A 15,321-nucleotide genomic window follows, 5' to 3' on the forward strand; every position below is an offset into this window, starting at 1 on the left:
GCTCCACCATCACATCTGGGGGCTTATTTATTGTTCTTCCCCCTTGGGAAAGTAAGTTCCATGAGAAGAGAAATCTTGTCTATCTTGTATCCCTAAGTACCTTGCTGCGTAAGTGATTGATTGAGTGACAGGCAGCCATTTTCCTCCAGATGGTCCAGATAAACCCAGGTGACATCTCAGGGTGGCCACAAGGTGGCATCTGCTGGAGGGTTCCTGAGCAGCTGCCCACTGATCCTTAACGCAAAAGAAACTGAAATTTGGTGCCAGGTCGCCGAACATCTCATGGTAGTCCTGGCCAGCTGCCATGTGGGTCCTGCTTTACCCTCAGTGAGTAAAGATGTACCTCTGCACTCCCAGCTTTGGACTCCTCAACCTCGTTCAAGAAGTGCTCCCAAGACAAAAATCAGAATTCCTCAGAAAGCCTGCCTGGGTGAAGTCCTGAAAGCAGCCTTTAAAGATGTCAGGCTATAGACCCAGGTTCATGTGGGGAGTGAAAGCAACTAGGGTGCTCCTTAGATGGGGCCAAGAGCAGCTGCTTCAAACCAGGGCATCTGATAAACCATTGAGTAATGATAGGTCCCTGCTGGCAGAAAGCTCTCTGCCCTTCACAGTGGCAGTGGTACCACTGAGCCATTTTGAGGACCCTCTCCCCAGCGGGAGGGGAATCAAGAGAGGGCTGTGCCCTGCTGAGGCAGGTATGAGCGTCTTCAACATCTGTAATACATTTATACTATTATTATTATTACTGATTTAGATGTTATACATCTTCCCCAATAGATTGTAAACACCTCGAGAAGAAGCAATTGCACTGTTTCCTTAAACGTTCGATCATAGCTGGAACAGTGCTTGGCATGGTAGGCACTCAGTCGACATTTGAAGGAGGGTAAAAGGGGGGAAGGAGTGAAGGGAGGGAAGGGAAAAGGGAGGGAGGGAGGGAGGAAGGAATCCATTACTATTCACTGAACCAGCCTTAGAGGCTTAGGGGCACCTGAAATCAGAGCTCTGTGGAGGGCAGAGCGGCTAGGTGTCAGGCTGGATTTCAGTCCCCACATCCAGGAACTTTTTCCTCTATTACTGAGTCAAAATGTTGCTGTGGGGCGACAACATGACCAGAATCATCAAAAACTAACTAAGCATTAAGCTAGATTGATGAGTTTACAGTGAATCTGGATGTTGTCGTCTTTTGGGTTTTCATCACAGGGGTCAGAGATAAGCCGGTGACACTGATTGTGATGGGGCAAGAGGAGGGGTGCACAGAGAAAGAGATGGAAGCGGGGTGTCCTGGTTACTGGTCCCAGTTCTGCACCTATGATTATTGGGCAAACCTCTTTCTCTCCGTGCCTGAAGTCACATCTTCAAAATTAAGGGGATGGAGAAAATCAGTGGCACTCAAATTTTATTTTTAAGCAGTGGAATCTTACAAGGAATCCCAAAATATGAAACCAGAGCAGTAGAACTTAATTGGTATATGCATATTATATATTCAAATGTATGACATTTACTTATACAGATATGAACAATAATATGCCTTGGTATAAACCAACTATTAAAATTGGGGGTAATGAAAGAAAGAGGCAGCTTTATATCTACTCTAATCATCTGATTTATTTTTAATTTTTGTTTTCATGGCAAAACAAGGAGATTCTCACAGACAAGCACTTGCAAATGGTAAATGCTCATTTTTCAATCTCAGAATCTTGTTTTATCGAAATGGCAAGTTAAGCCTTATTCCAAGGTCTTCAGAGAAGTGAGTTAGCCTGGCAACACAATTTACCATCTTTGGGGTTACCAACAGGCTAAGATACGTTTTATTAACTCATAAGCAGCTGAATTTAAAAAATTTCCACAGTATGGTTAACAGATATCCAAAAGAATGGTTTCAGATCCTTTGAAACACCTTCAAGTAAACAATCTGAGCAGCATTAGGCTGGAGGATTTCTACAGGTACCTCTGTCTCTAAAAGGCTCTAAGTCTGAATATGTATTTGTTGAGCACATACTATACCATGTGCTAGTCCCCAGCGACAGAGGTGATTATGACCCAGAACATTTTTCAGATCTTTCACTGGAAGGTGTTTTCATATATTATTTTATTTCATCCCCTCCCCCCAAACCTGTAATGCACATACTATTATTTCCTTGTTTTATAGACAGGGAAACTGAGGCTTAGAGAAGTTAACCATTTTCCCAAGGACAATAGTTAGTAAGTGTCAATACTGGGACTCAAATCCACATCTGTCCACTCTGGATTTCTTGCTCTTAACCATCTGGTAATATTTTTCTAGTTCGTTAACCCTTTGGTTCGGAGCAGAACTGGTCCTGGCCACTTCTGGTCCAGGAGGAAGAGGGGGTGACACCCCAGCCATCTGAGGAGGCTGGTGACTGGACTTCTGTGGGCCCTTGATCCCCTGGTTTGCTCTGATAATACTTCTCTCCTAACAGCTCAGCAGCCAGCCCCACCCGGGCTGCTGGCACGGCTGCCAGGTTTCCTCCGCAGGGAGAAAGAACGCCTCCCATTAGCAAGCGCTGCAGCTTGGAGATCCCTGGGATGGGAAGCATCTGTTGCTGCTCCCATTGTTCCAGCTGAGAGCACGCTAATTGTCCTCTCCAAAGTTGGACTGTAGTCTCTTGCCAGAGGGAAATTATGGACCCTTTTTCAGCAGGCGCACTGTCCTTTCCGCAGCTGTCAGCTGAGTGGCCCCAGGAGGAACAGGCTGATTCGGAGGGGAGGGAGGATGGAGGCCTATCATGCATCCTGATCTATACAGAGAAGGAAAGTTAGCACAGCCCTGGGAGAAAGCAGGGCACCCACCAGACGCAGGCAGGCTGGCGACAACCCTTCTTGACCATTCCACTTGACCCCCTGGCATGCGTGATGGCTTGTGGTGCTGTTGGATAATTCAGGGGCTCAAATGGAGGTAGCAGCATGGAGTAAAAAGTAGTAGAACAGGCGTGGGGGTCAAACTAAGCGGGCTCAAATCCCAGCTTTGCCACTCATTAACTATGACCTTGGGCTTCCCTGGTGGCGCAGTGGTTAAGAATCCGCTTGCCAATGCAGGGGACATAGGTTCGAGCCCTGGTCCGAGAAGATCGCACATGTCACGGAGCAACTAAGTCCGTGCGCCGCAACTACTGAGTCTGCGCTCTAGAGCCCGTGAGCCACAACTACTGAAGCCCACGCACCTAGAGCCCGTGCTCCGCAACAAGAGAAGCCACCGCAATGAGGAGCCCACGCACCGCAACAAAGAGTAGCCCCCGCACCGCAACGAAGAGTAGCCCCCCGCTTGCAGTAACGAAGACCCAACTCACCTAAAAATAAATAATTTTACTAAAAAAACCCCCACAAAATTATGACCTTGAGAAATCACTGTCACTTATTTACCTTACTAGGAAACTGGGAGGAGTACAGAAGCTAATTAAAAAACATAAAATATCTAGCAGAGGTTTGGGGTATAGCCAGTGCTAATAAGTATGATTTATTATTATTATTATTATTATTACTGTTGTTATTATTGTACCTCTAAGTATTTAATCACCTGTGTGGAGACAGTCTACATACACAAGGTCTCCCAAGTAAGGAGGTAAAAGGAGTATACAGAAACAGAATAGTAGTATTCATATAGATTCAAAAATATTTTAAGAAGTCTTTTTAAAAGTTTTTTAAATTTTTAATACAATTTTTAAAGGTTACACTCCATTTACAGTTATTACAAAATATTGACTATATTCCTCGTGTTGTACAATACATCCTTGTAGCCTATTTCACACCCAAGTACTGGAAACCAGTCCCAATGTTCTGAAATATAGGCACCATCTATACTAGTAAACAAAACTCTGTAATAAAACACAATTTTTAAGCAAAAATAAAATTTTAAGTCACCTACTATGTTTCAGGTATGTGTTGGCTGTTAAGCTTCTAGCTGCCAATGAGATGACCTGGCCCTCCTAGGAAGTCTCGTAGGATGGGTGTTCTGAACTGGAGTAGCAGCCAGTGTTGGAAGAAGTTGCTGGAAGCTTTGGCAAACTGTTGGAAGGCACAGAGCCTCGAGCCACATCATGGCTCCAGGGTTACCATTTCTGCACGGAACTCTTGGGTCTCAGCGCCATATGACAATGCAACAGGAAGAGCGCAGGTCTGGGGATGAGCCTTGCCCACCCCTAGCCCAGTTCTAACACTTCCGGGTTGTGAGACTTTGGCAAGTCCCTTCTTCTTTCTTGCCCCCATTTAGCTATAGCACAAGGATAATAATTGCTGACTCACCTACAATGCAGTGGTGCTGCCAGGAGGGACCAAGCAAACCAACCACCCTGTGAATGTCTTTGGAATCCAAATGAAAGGTGTTATCACCATTATCTTCCTTCTCTTAGAGACTCCAATACCTTGGGTATTGTCCAGTTCCCCAACATGAAGATTCCTATTTTGAACTGAATTTATAAGAATTTGTGAGTTTGGTTCCTACACACACACGCACACACACACACACACACACACACACACACACACACACACACACACACCGTCCCTAAAGAGCATATAATATCCTGGGTCAGACATGCTCATAACAATCATGTCCTTCCATCTAAGGCAGAGAAAGGAGATGTACCCATGTTACCTCTATGTTGTTTTTGATCTGGCCCCTAAATACCCCAGGATCAGACTTAAAGGGCAAATACTTCCAAGAGAGGAGCATATCAAGGTAAATTCACCATATCTACAAATGAACTGCTATCTAATCATACCATTGCAGACCTACCGGGTGGCCCAGTGTTCCTCTGTACTGCCTCACCGTGGGTCAAAGGAGAACATGAGGCCTGGAGGGAAGAAGCCATAGACACTCAACAAATATTTCTCATGCTAGGAACTATATTTGGTGTTAGAAGCAGAGTGGAGCACAAGACAGACGAATGTCATTTTATGCATCATAGAGCTTAGTGTCTAGAAGAGAAAAGAGATCATTGAAATATTCCCACAAATGTATCATTTCAGACTGTGGTGAGGTCTCTAAAGGTAAAGTACAGGGTGTTAAAAAAAAAAGTGCAGAGAGATTGGGAGGAGCCTCGTAAGCAGCAACAAGAGGGGTTAAATTAAAAAGGAAAAAAGAAAAACACTATTTAACCACAGTCAATGAAATTAGATAAAATTATCTGCTTGTCTTTATGAAAGGATCTAATGCTGCCCTTTACAATAAAGGCTTGCAAGATACAGTAAAATTAATTTTATGTTGGACTGCCAGGTGCTGTTATGAGAGCATGTTTATGTAAGCAGTCCCAGGGTTTCAGACATTGAGTTGTAAAGGCTGAGTCCCAGGAGTGGCTTAGTGAGGAAAAACTCAAGTCCCGGCATCCCCCCTGGGGCTAAGTCTCAGCAAGCTTTATGGCTGGACACCCTGTTGGGTGTTTTTCCTTAAATAGTCCCTCCTGACAACACGTGGCAGAGCCCTGAATGAGAAATGGTATGATCTGTCTTTGGGTTTTTACTCAGCAGCAAGGTGGAAGGGAATTGGGAATGTCTGTCTTTACTTAAAAACTAGGTGAGAATAGTTCCTATATAGAGAGACACAGATTGGACTTTCTCCGGTTCCTGAATAAGAGGAAGCAGGCTTGTTGCAGGGAAGAAGAAAAGGGGCTCAATCAAGCAGGCTTGATTGGAAGAAATTGGGACAGTAGTTGAAGTGAGGACTCCCTGTTCCAACTAAGTCCTGGTGTGGACTTGTTGTGAGGAAGCTACTTTTCAGCCGTGGCTGCATTTGCCTGCTTCCCTTGCATCTAGATGGGATCATGAAATACCACCAATAGAATAGGACCAGAAGTCCTAAGTGACTCAGACCACTGACCTTGAGAAGCAAGTGTGCCTGTACCACCTCCCCGCTCCTTTCCCTTTCCACTAGCTTCCTGCAGAAGAGCACAGTCACCTAAAAATCACATTAGGGATGACAGAGCCACAATGTGGAAGGAGCCTGGGTCCTGGCATCACTACTCGGAGGTGAGCTAACTGCCAATTAGGAAGATCCATTTTGAACATTATGTGAGTGAGAAATCAACTTTTATTTTGTTAAGTTGTTATATTGGGGAATTTTTTTTAGAGCAGCTAGTATTACCCCAATGGTATTATCCCAACCCTGGGATTGGGACTAGTACCTTTTCTTTACATCCCTTAATATGTAGCAAATATGTTGTTGCTATCCCTACTATGCCCATTGGAAATATTGTTAATTGATTATAGCTTTTTTAGTCAGTCTTTATGTGGTCTCAGAAACCTTCTTAACATTGTAGTTATTACCAAATTTTTCAAGTTGCACTCAGAATAACATTTATTTGCTATTACAGCATGACTTTAAGCTTCTTAAGATAAGGGTTTAATATCCATCACTTATCACATGGCCAGCACATAGCAGCAGCTCAAAAATGTTTGCTAAATGAATGAAGGAAGGGTAGATGTTCTGCAAAGAAGGTCTACAGTATTCTTATATATTTACAATTTTCTTTAGGCCAAAGAGCTACCAAAAAAGGAAGAGCCCTAGAGATAATTATTAGGGTAATTCAGCTCAGGTATTAAGAGTCCTGGTAGACTTGTGGAGTAGCCATCCCAGGATGGCAGGTCTGTATTCACAGATAATCTCTCACCTCTGTATTTTACCTTACCTGCATAGAAAAAGCAATCAAATTGTTCAGATCTGCTTGGAGCTCCAGTGTCAGGAGAGGTGAGGGGAAAATTTCACACTACTGTTTAGATGGTATCTTGAATATCACAGCCAGTCAGATGTTTACCTGCAGAGTCTGCCAAGAATCTATGTGAACAGCAGTGAGGATGGCCATCCCTTTCCTTTGCATCACCAACTCCAATAGCAGGACTCCTGCATCCATAATTTCATTTGATCATTGTTTAAGTAAAGAAAGCAGAGGGGAATTTATCCATTTCATGGATGAAGAGAGAATCCTAGAGGGAATATAACTTGACGACATCATAAAATATTAAAGATAAGCTCAGATCCAGAACCCAGGACTCAAAATTTCATCCATCCATTCATTCATTGCTTCATTCAGCTAATATTCACTAAGTACTTATTTGTCATGCACCATGAGCCCCTGGGTCTTGCTTACCACAACCTCTTATCATTCTTCCACAACACAGACTCATATTTCTTCTTCACACTTGGTATTTTATAGAGTATAGTCCTTTCCCTTCCACACTATCAGACTGTTAAGGTCAAAGTAGTGAGAGGAGTGTCACATGGCAAGACAGTATTGGACCCTGCTCTTGGAAACATGCAGAGTCTAGAATTTGACTGGAAGTAACAGAGAGATGGCTTGAAGTCTTTGATTTCAGTTCCCAAGGGCCTGAAAGCATTCTCTCGGTGCCTTAGCCTGGACTTCAGAGTTACAATTTGAGAAATGTAGCTTTCAGCTTAGAGCCTGGATCCATAAAGACCACAATCCAGCTTTGCTGGCCGTCAGCCATCAGAGCATCTGAGATAGACATGGAACCAGCCTGCTTGGTCACTTCCACAGACACTGGGAAACCCAGATGCAGATGCCAGCTTCCAGCCCAGGGTGCTCCCATCAAAGCAAGAAGGCTCTTCCCAAGACCTTCAGTGGGGGCCAAGGATGACTAGTTATGACCAGTTCCTTCGACCCCTGCTAGACCTGCATGGCTGTCAATTCCTTAACTTATCCTTAGAGGGAAGTAGGAATTCTCCTGGAAGGAGCATAGTGATGTCATAAGGAGAAAATTAATTATCATAGGGGAAAAAGGTATTCGTGATCTCAGAGCACATAAGGGTATTTTTTTTTTAAGTCCTTGGAAAACTCACTTTTACAGTCCTCCGAGACTGTTCTTTTACTTCACTCTCCCCTACTTCCCATAAGGTATTCTCCACTCCACTCGTCCCAGACTCTCCAATACACCAGTTTTATTCCTGCTTCCCCGACATCTCATCAACAATCTGAAATGCATCTTTCCTTTCTACCTGTTTAAGCAAGTCCTGCTCACTCTTCGAAGTCAGATTCAAGTTTGACAATGGAATCACTTCTTTCCCCCCAACTTTCTATGGTCTGGAGAGAGGGGCCCACACCACAACATTCATCACGGCTCCCTCTGTTTCTCTTTACGTGTGTCGATCCCACATTTCCTCTGAGATTATACGCCTTGTGTGGTACAGGCAATCTATCGCGTACTCTTTCGTGTATAAACTTAACACTCCGTTTTTAAAAACTTAAATGTTGTTCTTGCTGTTATTGTTTTTCAAGCATTGGGTGAGGCCTTTGGTCTCACATAATAGATGCTGTATTCTAAAGAGCTAATCCAAATTTGGGGTCGAAGTGGATTTGCCATCTGCTATGAACAGTTTTAAGTAGATGAGACTGCCATGCGGGGAAGACTTTGGGGCATGGGGACAACCTCCCAAGGAGGTCCTGCATATACATCTGGGGATTAGCAATGGTGACATCTTTGAAAATGAGGTGACTCAAGAGAAAGTCAAGGAACTCAGCTTCCTCCTCTCTCAGTAACTTTTGGAAATCTTAGAGAAGAGACGGCATGCAGGTGAGACCCAGATCCAAAGGCCAGGCTTCCCAGATGAACATGCAGGCTTGTTGGGGAGGGAACACTGGTAATTGGAGAGGGGACACATATGCCCCCTGTCCCGACCCACTTGTGAAAGACCCTGTGTTAATTGCCCCAGTTTTCTCACCACATCCCACCCCCTCCAAAGCTGGCCGAGAGCCAGGCAGACGTCCAACATTAAGACTGGCGAATGAGATCCGAGCCTTGATCTCCCCCTCCCCACCTCTTTGAGCGAGGATTTTGGTGCCAGCACCATATGTTGAAAGGGCCCAAGCACAATCCTATTACCATTGCAGGAGGCATTAAATAATTATATAAATTTACCTAAATATGGAAAAAAGTCTTTACAAATCAGGGACACTTGGCCCATTTTCCGGCTGCACATTTTTCTCTTGGCATGGCGCACTGTCCTGTTGGATTCCCATTGCTACTTGGGGTGTTTGCTTGAATTGTTGGGCACATAGCTTCCCTTGTTCTGTTTAATTTTCTCAAAGCTCGTTCTGTATGCTGGCTACAAACTTATTATACGGAAAACAGCGGCCGCAAAGCTATGGATTGTGCTGAAGTGTGCCCTGAGGGGCGCGCGCGTAAATAGTAATTTCTCGTATATGAAACCTTCCAAGGGGCGGTCTTTCATGAGATTGCTTTACAAAAAAGGCTGAAGGAATGGAAAGGCGAAGAAAGGAGAGGGCAGGAAAGGATTAAAAGGGGAAAGGGAAAGGGGTTATGTCATGGAGTTAGAGGTAGGCCATCTGGATTCCATGCGTCTGAGGACCACGAATGGGACTTTTCTTTGGTGGACTTTCCATGGAAACACCTCTTCTTTAGTCTGTATTTTCACTGTCAACGAAATCAGGTTGACAGTGAGACATGTGTCTAAATCATGCGCCTCTACCGTTTGCTGTGGAGTTGGAGGGCTGACATGAGGGTCCTACCTACATAGCTCTGCCCCCCTTGAAACAGCCTGTCCTCACAGGAAGGCCAGAGTGACTGTCACCCACACAACCCAACTGGAAAGGCCAAGGAAAGGGAGGTCCTGGTCCCTTACAAGTTCTCTGATCCAGGAACTGTCCGGGATTCCCTTCCTTGGAATAAGGGCTTCTAGAAGATGCTTATCAAAGGCTCTGTGAAGGTCCAAGGTTTTTTCTTTTGTTTCTAGCCCACTGAAGAAAGACTTTTTAATTTTTTTCCATCACAGCACTTGGATTCCTGTTACTTTCTAGTCCTGTCTCCTTGTGGACCAGTAACCAAGAGTGAGTGAGGACCAGTCCACAGCCTACCCCTTGAGTAGCTCTCTTCTAAACCACAGGGAGATGAGGTGCAGCTAAAATGGGCCCTTCTGAGAGTTGTGTCCATTGATGTTGGGTGTAGGCTGTCACACCTTTGTCAGAGCAGAGACATAAAATGAGCAGCTGGGGACCCAGAAGATGAACCTCCCCAGCCTCACAAGTTTACAGAGGACCCACCTAGCCTGAAAAGAGTGCTGACTACCACCAGCCCTCGCCACAGTCTCTGAGGTCTTGGGGGAAACTAGTCTTCAGATACAGCCAGGGTAGCTGTAGAAGCCTAAGCACGAATTTTTAAGGTAATGTGTGTGCCTTTTTAAATGGTATTAATATGTGGTTAAGACAATAGTGAAAAGATGTCAGAGGAAACAAAGAAAGGTGATTTTTTTTTTTTTGAAGAGTGCGTGCATTTTTTAAAATTTTATTTATTTATTTTTAAAAATTTATTTATTTATTTATTTTTGGCTGTGTTGGGTCTTTGTTTCTGTGCGAGGGCTTTCTCCAGTTGCGGCAAGTGGGGGCCACTCTTCATCGCGGGGCGCGGGCCTCTCACTATCGCGGCCTCTCTTGTTGCGGAGCACAGGCTCCAGACGCGCAGGCTCAGTAGTTGTGGCTCACGGGCCCAGTTGCTCCGCGGCATGTGGGATCTTCCCAGACCAGGGCTCGAACCCGTGTCCCCTGCATTGGTAGGCAGATTCTTAACCACTGCGCCACCAGGGTAGCCCCAAAAGATGATTTTTTAAGTTCCTAACTTCCCCTCCCAAAAGCGGTGCCGGTCCCACCTCACAAAATATTTACTGTTCTGAAGTCAGGGTCCGGCAGGGCCTCTGCCTCTAGACGTTATGAAAGATGCACTTTTCCTAACTTCGCCACCCTCCTTCCTGCTCCCGTCCAGCCTGTTCTATACGTGACTTCTCTCTCTTCCCTGCTGTTAATTCCAGGCGTTAGGCTGATGCCATTTCCTCGACAGTCTGGCAACGTGCAATTCATCACCTGTGAGCTTGTTAAAAATGCAGAATCTCAGGCCGTGCCATGCCCCCAACCTGCCTCAGATCCCACATTTTAACAGCTTCCTCAAGTGGTTTCCATCCACAGGCTTCTCTTGGAAGCGATGACAGTGACGTGACATGACACGTGCATTCAGTTCTACCCTCTGACATGTGGGAGATGGTATAGGCAGGACAACCTAAGGGAGTTGAGGGACAGGAGACCAATAAGGTAAGACTAAGGGCTAGAATATCAGAAAGCTACTATCATCCCTAGACCTGAAGGGGCAAAGAGAGGAAGTCCCAGCATCCCAGAAGCTGTAGGAGAGAACCCCTGACGGAGGCTGGGGTGTCTTATGAAGGGTGTGGCCTTCAGTAGAGGAACAGGGGAACATACACCCTTCCAATCCTGGGGAAATAAATGCCCCAACCTCTCTCTTCTTTCCCCCTCTCGCTGCTGACAATGTCTCTATTAAATGTTGAATTGTGTCCCCCAAAAGATATGTTGAAGTCCTAACCCCCAGTACCTCAGAATGTGACCTTATTTGGAAATAAGATCATTGCAGATGTAATTAGTTAAGATAAAGGCATACTGGAGTAGGGTGGACCCTTAATACAATATGACTGGTATCCTTATAAAAACAGAAGATGCACAGAGACAGACAGACACAGGGAGAAGATGGCCATTTGAGGATGGAGGCAGAGACTGAAATAATGATCTTCAAGCCAAAGGTTGCTGGCAAGTGCCAGGCACTGGAAGAGGCAAGGAAGGATTCTTCCCTGCAGGTTTCGGAGGTAACAAGCCCCTGCTGCCACCTTGATTTTGGACTTCCAGACTCCAGAACTGTGTGACGATAAATGTGTCTTGTTTTCAGCCACTCGGTTTGTGGGGCTGTGTCACTGCAGCCCTAAGAAAAGGATAGAGTCCCCAAATGGAAGGCAGAGAACAAGAGAACCAGTTAATACGAGGGTGGAAAAAATAGAGAAGGAATCTGGAGGAACAAACAACGAGTGTCCAACAGACAGGAGCTATTGGAGTAGACTGATAGAGGAACTTCCCTGGCGGTCCTGTGGTTAGGACTCCACACTCCCAATGCAGGGGGCACGGGTTCGATCCCGAGTTGGGGAACTAAGATCCCACATGCTGCATGGTGCTGCCAGAAAAAAAAAAAAAAAAAAGGAATAGACTGATAGAAAACTATTAGGTTAAAAGAAAAAACACAAAATTCTCCTTTCGTAAGAGTTTCCAAACCTGGCTGCTGCTGGCTCCCTTCCCTGGCCGCAGTATCTGAGCATAAGGCCAGCATGCAGAGGGGATAAGACATTGAGAGTGAGATAGCAGATGATAAACCTGATGGCTTAATTTAAGCTCTTGATCCAGCAATACGTGAAGCCTCTCTCCTTTTTGACTTGATCTACTGTCTCCAAAGACCTAAATGCCAGAGAATGGTAATATACTTTACTTACTTTCATGAGTCCTTCTGGCTAATCTTGATATCTTTCCTGAGGGAAAGAAAGCAACACCTTCCAGACAGGAAATTTGTTAGGAACAAGTCCATATGAAACAAACAAACAAACAAACACTTCCTATAAAACCAAACATATAGTTCCTTGCAGATCCTTTTTATGAAAAATCAGAAACAGCCTAGATGCCCAACGTAAGGGGATTAGGCAAATGAATTTTCTACATCCATTCAATGAAATTCTATTTAGGCAGAAATTATGACATGAGAAGATAGTTTTTGAGATGTCCTCCGCAGGACCCCAAGGTTTTTCTCAGAACCCCTCACAGATGGCAGGTGTGAGTGAATACACTGAGCTATGGATATCATAATTCTGATTTAACTGGAATATTTTATTTTGACCTGTTTTTATCCTTTTGGCTTTCAGATAGGATTTCCATTGAATGAAGCGCTCCAGGCAGCACCCATTAAGTATGTCAGCTGGGTTGAAGATATCCATTGTTTACCTTTTGTGCACATGGGTAGCACTAGGGGAATCATAGGGCAGAAGAGTCCAGGTTTGATGAGGAGAAGATCTGAGAAAGATTGTGGCTGGCTCATGACTCAGAGCTCATGTAAAGCTGATCCATGTGGGTGAAGAGGCCAAGTGCAGAGAGGAGAGACCCTGACTCGGAGCAGGGAGATCTGGGTTCTCGGCCCCATGGTGTCACCAGCAGGCAATGTGCTGGGCTGTGGTTTCCTTGTCCTTAAAGGTCAAGGGCTCCACCTGGATGATCTCTTATGTTCTCATGGACACACCAATGTTCTTTAGTACTATGGAGAACCTTGTGTAATGTCAAAGAAAAACTTTCCCAAAATACCCACACTCATTGTCTGCATATCCATGCCTAATTTCAACTTTTCTTTTGTATTTTCTGCTCTTTTCCTAGACATGAACCAGATATGTGGATAGAAATAGTCTGCGACAGATACAACATTGTATTTAATCTCCGTATATATCTGTATCTCTACGTATCTATATCTATCTATCTCCATAGCGTCTATAGAGAAAGAGCTTGAGAGAGAGAGAGAGATTATCTATATCTATGTATCTATATCATCTATCTATCTATCTATCATCTATCTATCTATCTCTCAAGAGAATAGACAGTTTTCATCCATTTTCATAGGATGGTAGCGCTGGGAGAGGTGGTAAACTGTAGAGTCAAGCCTGTTCATTCCTCATGAAACTGATGCTCAAAGAGAGGGTCTGACATGACCAAAGTTATACAGTTAGTTGATATCCAACCCCCAACTAAACCCCAAGATTTTAAAGTCAAAATTAACAGCTCTTCACACTACAGGTGTTAACTTCACACTGTACCCTAACATGTACTTGCTGTACTTTCTGAGGTCTTGAAGAGGGAAAAAAACAAAAACAAAAAAAACCTGTCTCTGAACTTCTGCTCGCCTAATGAACTCATCCGATTTACCAGATGTACGAAAGTGAAACAAATCTGATGCACAGTCCGTTTAATCCTGCATCTTTCTTGGCGGCAGCCTCTGAAACAGCGGGAGGACAGTATTCCAGCCTGCAGTGGTGTTACGGATCACAACGGAAGCATACTGTCATCAGATTAATTTTGCAACGCTCCTACCCCCAACCACAAGATCCTGAGAGAACGAGTGTCAAATACACTTAATAATTGCATAATTATGACATCTGTTACTCTCCAGCACCTCTTAGTGGAAAATTAACTGAAGAAATAGCAGGTTCAAAGATGTGTTAACACTCTGATAGCAGATTTAATTGAAATATGACGGGGGAGGATAATGGAGATTAAATTAAGCTCTCAGATAATCATCTGACACAAAGATAATTGAGCCAGCCTCTGCCACGTTGATGAACGCTTCAGAGATGCGGCGCGGGGTGGCATTTCGAGTATCTTATCCTTCAGGCAAAATGGAATTCTTCTCCCTCCCCCTCCTTCTTCTCTCTCTCTTGTCATTCAACATTTGTATCCTCCAAATCGATAATGTGAACAGCAGCATAATTGGAAATAAAAGATGATCTGAAATCCACAGGAAATTAGGTTTAGGTGCTCTGAGGAGATACAGTCTTATCCTAGACACAGGGTGAGTTTTTATGAGTCCACCATAAGACGGATGTGCCCCTACCCTAAAGACTCACAGGGAGTGTTTTTCCAATACTTCTCTCCTCATTGGAGAGAACTTCCCATGTGTGAGATGGGGAGGGGACCAAAGACAACAAGAAGGGACAAGACAACAGTCACTTTGTGCTTTTTCTGCTCCCACAGGGAACATCACCGTGCTTTGTAGGGCAAGCTCAGGATGTAGTGTGCGCTGAAGAACTGGTACCCAGTGCTGGAGGGCACAGAGTCATCCTAGAAGGCAACTAGCTCCTGGTGGTTATTAGCGAATGTCCTGGGGTGGGATGGGGTGGCATGTGGTGAACAGTTGAGAGCAGGAAGTTCTGGTTGCTGTCATTGAAAGTGTCAGCCTTCAACAGTCCTAGAGAGTAGGTCCCCACCATGTCTCCCCTTCCTTTAACTTAGGGAACACCTGCCTTTCCAAGGGCTGTGAGTGGCTGGCTAAGTGTAGACAATAAGATGGCATGCAGAAGGAGTCTTCACCCTTCCTCCACTCAACCAATGCCCCAGCTACTCAGAGTTTCAAGTTTGGGATTTTAGACCAGTGTGATTTATCTGCTTTACCAACGTGGAGTCGAGAGAATGTGGTCACATCTCCTTTCAGAGTCCGCTGAAGCATCTGTGTCACATTTCCCTCTTATTCTTCTCTTCCCTGCCATCACCCTGCCCATGAACACACCAAGACTTCCCTGTCCGTGTCGTACAGGGGTACTTCACTACCCCTGTGCAGTAACATAATTCAGGGGCACTCCCTTGGGGCTGGAGGATGCCACTGACACAAGTGCCCCCAGAAGTGGATTGCCTAGCAGACAACCACGCAGGGCACAGCTGGGGCCCTAAACCTAACATGGGAGGAAGAAATCTTCCTCACCCC

General features: G+C 44.9%; 1 long non-coding RNA gene across 1 annotated transcript; it reads right to left on the reverse strand.

Moving 5' to 3' along the window:
• Positions 1-3,642: 3,642 nt before the first annotated feature.
• Positions 3,643-9,877, reverse strand: LOC309616284. The gene is made up of 2 exons (XR_014237413.1): positions 4,492-9,877; positions 3,643-4,455 (listed from the first exon to the last, which is right to left on the reverse strand). It is a non-coding gene; the product is annotated as an uncharacterized lncRNA (long non-coding RNA).
• Positions 9,878-15,321: the final 5,444 nt, after the last annotated feature.

This window comes from Balaenoptera borealis (assembly GCF_965194805.1).
Source record: "Balaenoptera borealis genome assembly, chromosome: 19".
In the NCBI taxonomy this organism is placed as follows: Eukaryota; Metazoa; Chordata; class Mammalia; order Artiodactyla; family Balaenopteridae; genus Balaenoptera; species Balaenoptera borealis.